The sequence below is a fragment of the Papaver somniferum genome, chromosome 8 (genome assembly GCF_003573695.1).
Source record: "Papaver somniferum cultivar HN1 chromosome 8, ASM357369v1, whole genome shotgun sequence".
Lineage (NCBI taxonomy): Eukaryota > Viridiplantae > Streptophyta > Magnoliopsida > Ranunculales > Papaveraceae > Papaver > Papaver somniferum.
This window is the reverse complement of record NC_039365.1, coordinates 168,236,762-168,242,907: the sequence shown is the minus strand read 5'-3', so window position 1 is coordinate 168,242,907 and position 6,146 is coordinate 168,236,762.

Genomic DNA, 6,146 nt, shown 5'->3' with positions numbered 1-6,146 from the left:
TATTCCGCTTGGCATGGGAAACCGCATGGCCTGATGATATGTAGATGCAACCCCTTTAATCCCATGTATCCACGGTCGGCCTATGAGAGCGTTATAAGTTGAGTCTATATCTATCACACAAACAGTAACTTTCGTTTCCAACTCGTCCGCGAAAATCTTCACGACTAATTCTCCCTTTGGCTTTGACGCAACCCCGTTGAACCTATATATATTGTATGTCGATGGTACAAGGTCAGAATCTTTGTAACCCATGGTTCTAAACACATGATAAAATAGTATGTCAACCGAGCTCCCCGCATCCACCAGGATTCTCTCTATTGCCCAGATTTTCTCTTTCTTGACTTCGTCATCCTCCCATTTTGAGTATTTCCCAAAATTTAAGGTTACGACCAATGGATCTATGTGTGAAGATCCCCTCTGGTGCGTCTTTTGCTGAGAATGCTATCTCCTTTTTTTTCCACTTTTCTAATGGCTCCTTCTTCGCCACACTGAATATCTCATTCCCCTCAAAGTCCCTCTTATGCACTCTTTTGAGTATACTGTCATGGAAATTTTGAATGCTCTTGGCTGAATTTATTATCGAATTACAATTAAGCTTGTGGGTTCCTCGATATATTTCGATTCTGTACCCTTGTTGATTGTCACGAGGTGGAGGTGGGGGTGGTTTTACATATCCCTCCAGAAAATGAGCGAGCTTCCCCTGTTCCACTAGACGAAGTATAATCCTTCGGATGTTTCGGCAGTCATTCGTGTGATGCCCATGAAACCGATGATACCTGCAAAATTCATGAATCCTAGTACTCGAAGGTGGTTCTCTTCCCAGATTTGGTGGGGGCGGAACCTCTTCTGTCAGCACTATCGCTTTCCATACCTTCTCAACAGTTGTATTGAGACTAGGAAGCTTTACATCTTCAAAGGCCGGTGCATTTGGTCTTCGCTCTCCAAACCTAGGTCCTTGATTACTTTTGTGTTGATATCCTGTGTTACGGATTCGGGGCTCATAATTCCTTCGTCTTGACTCCTCGTATCTCTGCTGATCGATCCACTCCTGGTCTCCGCTTTACACAACTACAAGTTTCGCCGGAACTGGGGTTGAAGGTTCCCCTTTCTCATATTTCGGATCATCCTCCACGACATGTACTGTTCTTGGTAATAGCCTTGAATTTCCTTCCTTTGCTGGAAGTAGTGCTATTTCGCTGACTTCCCTTTGCTTCTCTTCCGACGCTATGTATTCCTCTTAGTACTCCCTTAATTCATTCATCGTCAAGGAATTCCGGATTATGAATATTTGGGTGTACAACAGGTCGGTCGGGAATAAGGCGTTCACGAAGGCTAGGATAAAAAATTTCTTATCCACTCGTCCCGCAAGTTCTCTACACACTGTCCTCCACCTCGTTACCATTCCTCGCAGGCTTTCCGTTGGTCTTCGCCTTAGGTTAAACAAGGTCTCGATTCCTGGTCTCAGCAGGTTGTTACTTATGTACGTCGTTAGGAATATTCTCTACAGGTCTTTAAATGATGAGATCGACCTTTTTGGTAGCCCGTCGAACCATGCCAATTCTTCGCCAGTCAAACTCGCCGGGAAATATTTACAGAGTACCGCTTCGTTCCGTCCCCACTTCACCAATGATAGAGTATACTGCTTCAAGTGTTGCGCAGCACTTTCCGATCCGCTGAATATGCTTGAAAATGTTGGTAGCATGCACTTTTCAGGAATGTCCGCATACATTATCTCGTAGGTGAGTGGAGATCTTCCTCCTCTATCGCCTCTGCCAGTTTCACCCTGCCACCTCTTCGCGAATTTTTTATCAGCGTCCTCATATTTTGTAGCTCATTCAAGACCTCTTGGTTCAGGTTTCCTCCATTTCTTTCGTGACGGTCGCCTCTCATCACACTAAGCCTCCCTTCCCCTCGTCTGATTGCTTCCTCGTCTCTCTGGTTTACATCGCATTGCCTTTCCTCTTCTCGCCTCATTTCGTCTTCGTTCCTCCTTTATTCTTTGTATCTCCTTCTTTGATCTTCCCATCTCGTTGCCTCCAACGCTCTCATCAGATCTCTTTCCTCACTGTCTTCCCTTTGCCGTCTTTTTCGTCACTCTCTTCCATCGTCCTCATGGGAAAATCTCCTCCGTCGTGGCTCTTACTCCTCTGACGATATCGTGTTTCCTTCGGAGTCCATAGTGGCAGCTTATGTTTCCTCGTTAAGTTGGAGATTTTGTAGCTCCAACCTATAATTTTTTCTCATCAGTCGGGTGTGTTTCTCCGCTAGATCCCTGTCTCGTTCCCGTTCAAGGTGAAGTGTTTCCCTTAGCTGCTCCAACGTCATGTGTTCTTCATCAATGCTTCCTTCCAACTTTTCGTGGATCATTTCTTCCTCGACATCGGTGTCCGCGTCAGAAGTGTATATTGAGCCTTCCCTAAAATCATCTTCACCGTCCTGATTATTCCGTCGTCGGTTCATGCCTTTTCTTTCCCCTGCAACCGATGTTTCTCCCTTTTCCATTTTTCTTCATTTTTTCGCTTCCAAACGCTTGCTTCTTCTTGTCGCTATCAAGTGCCTCGATCGATCTGGTACTCTGGCCATCGACTGATCCTTGGTTCGGTATCTCCAAATCTACTTCCGCTCTACGATGCAACACCCAAAGATTACTCCCTCTCCTATACTTCTAATCTTAATCTACGAATGAATAGTTTAAGATCTACAAAACCCTAATCTTAAAACAACTCGCCAAAATCTCTAACTTCTACAATTTTAACAGTTTCAACCTTTCTCAAACTCTTAGACGAGAATGAATCCCCGATCTAAGTCCCTGTTTCTTGACGCCAAAATGTAACTATTGGAAATCCAGTAGCACACCCAAATAAATCTAAGACATGATAAAGGTTTCGGATAAGAAAATCTTTATTACTTAACCACCCCAAGTAATGTAAATACAAGTTGTTGTCTATAAGGATGCCCTAATCTCTCACTCTAAGCAAGGCTCTCCATTTTCTCTCTGAATCCGACCCCATACATTGTCCAAGGACCCCTATTTATAGACCAACCGACCCTAATGATGTACAACTCATTTTACTTCGTCTGAATCTCGTGGGGATGTTTTATACTTCGCCCAGATCATTTTTCATAAAGTTTTCCCCTTCCTTTCGCTGGCAACTTTGGATGATTGTCGAAACAGCTGTCTCTTTTCTTGCTCCATAATTTACTGACTTCGCTGATTATCTTTCCAGCCAAGTAACCTTACTTCTTCCATCGTGGTTGGTGTCTTGTTGGGTACTCCAAATGAATCTTCGTAGTTTAGATTCCTTATACGAAGTACTTCGTTTTTAGGATGCTTCTTCTTCGTGCTTTGCGTTATTAGTTAGTGGCGAGGTAATTCTGACATTTGATTTGACAAGTCACTGACCGAGATCTTTAAATGTCCTATCTCGTTCCTTCCTGTGCGGCCAAGTGGAGAACCTATTTTATGTACCTACACCCTCTATCTGTATCGGAGTTTCCATTCTGCAGGTTTCGTTTCCAAAACCTACCATTGATGGAAAATTGTCAATCTGTGGAGGTGAATCTTCAGTATCTACAGTTTCTGCTGCATGTTGATCTCCATTGGGGACGACTTTATTTCTTTCATTGCACGCAGTATGGTATTCGAAATATGTGATGATGCGATTCTCGTCATATTCGTAGAACTTTGTAAGCAAATAGATGACTTTCTCCCATGTTGTGGTATTAGGATATAGAATTATGTAGTAAAGAATTCCAGGTCGAATATGGCACCTTCACCCGTTACTCGCTTCCGATAATTGCTAGCGAGACTCATCAATATTTTCCATGGTTTCTAACTATGCAATTTAATTTTGCAGCATGAAAATAGAAAAATGAAGAGGTATTCTTAATCTTCTACAAATGGGAGAGTGAGTTTACCTGCAGAGAGTGCATCCAGGACATCTTTGTTAGAATCCCTTACATGGAAAACCAACCTTCTTTTATGAGAAGTAGTTGCATAAAATTCAGAGAGAGCCATGTCCATGGAAGTCAACCACACCTTTGCCACAGACATATTCAGATCAAGAACCACACCTAGTTTAAACTCCTCAACTACTACTTGTACGTATTTTGACCCATTGCCGCTAATTCATGATCTCCTCCTAATAATTGAATAACAAAGAACAACAAGAATAATTGATTGGTAACAACACTAAAATGACGATGATAACTATGACTTAGTTTCTTCATACCTCCCCTATTAGCAAAAATCACAACAGCCTAATAATAATAATTTCACCAATTCACAGATAATAATTTCATCGACTGCAGAAGTACGGTCTCAAAGCAATTAGATGGAGGATAATTTAAACTTGATACTTCCCCACTTCTTGTCACTGATGATGTATAATATGGATTAGTTATAATTAAGGAACTATCAGTGTCTTTTACTTGAGACGCGTTTATATATATGGCCAGGTGAAGTAATGTACACTAAAAAATGATTGATTAGAGTATTTCACGGGTAGGTGAAGACCGTAGTAACGAAGATTCGTAAATGCTTGAATGAGGATTTGGGTTGACATCTTCAATCTAAGTGCTGTTAGTATCGTTGACAATCATGATTTAAAACATCTTCCCTCATTAACCTTCCATCACTTCTAGTGGCATTTAGTTGTTGTTTTCTTGATCCCTCGAGTACATCCACTGAATTCTCTCCTGTTAACACCCATGGTACACTGCAATGCTCCCCTAGCCTCCTACCCTCTCTAAACTATTTTGCTGCTCACTCTTCCTAGGTTTTTTCTGGCCCACTAGCATAATTCTCTCTTGGGCCTTTATTCACCTAAACCATCTTAATTTCTTGGCATTCTTGCTCTCCTGAGGGCTAAGGCCCCAACTAAGAACCTTGTTTTAGGACATACGTAAAACTTTTAGGGCATACTGAATAAAGACAAAAACTGGTTGTAAATATCAAAATCAATAACTCCTTAACCAAATATTTTTAGTAATGGAAAATCTACCCTTTTATAATTAATGTTAATACTAATGATTAGTTATAATATAATCCTGATTAGTGATTAATGAATAAGATAATTTAGTTATAAATTTGTGTAGATGAAATTTTTTAAGGAAGAAAAAAAAGTTAGGCTTTTTTGGAGAAGGGGAAAGTGAGAAAAAAGCTTGTATTTTGATTCGATGGATGAGGAGGGTCAATCTTCATCTGAAAAACCTAGGAAAATACACATCAATTACAACAATGATCCGGAATTGGATGATTTCTTAGATTATGAGAATGATTTTACACAAACTCAAACTCAAGCACAAACTCAAACTCAAGCACAAACTCAAACTCAAAATGATGATTTTTATGAGCCAAATCCAGATGATGAATACATATATGAATAACCCAATACTTCTAACACACAGATACATTAGAATCTGGAACTAGTTTACTAGGTTGGATTATATTTGTTCTAATGTTTGTTAGCCATGCTCTGTGGCAAATCTGGAAAATGAGATATGCTTTAGTTTTTGATAATAAGCAAGTGCAGTTTAGCAAGATTGTGCAAATAACCAAAAAGTCAATTCAGGACTGAAATGACATTCATACTGATGTAATCTAAAAAAGGAGACTGAATCACAGGGAGTGAGCAGTTGTCCAATGGAAAAACCCCCCTTAGAGGGTTACTTTAAACTATATTTTGATGCTTCCTTCTGCAAAGAAAGTAAATGTATGGGTGGATTTCTAATTATGATAAATGATGCGGGGAAATTCTAATGAGCATGTGGCTTTCCATCAGTAGCAGAGGATGATGAACATGCAGAAGCATTAGCAGCATTTGAGGCGTTACAGACGGTGAGGATGAAATAATTTATAAAAGTGCACATTGAAGGTGAGTTTCTTAATGTTATTAATGCTCTTAATGAAAAAGTTGGAGCTACCTAATGGAATATTAATTCAATTATTAGAGATTGTTTAGATTGTCTTAGGTCTTTCAATAAATGGGTGATTACTTATGTACTCAGAGAAACAAATTGTGCAGATGATTTATTAGCCAAAGATGCAATTAGCATGTCTTTGAAAACTTGTTGGGAAACAGAAATATCATTTTGGTTGGACTCTCTTATTAAAGAGAAACTCCATGTACAACAAGTTTAGTTGA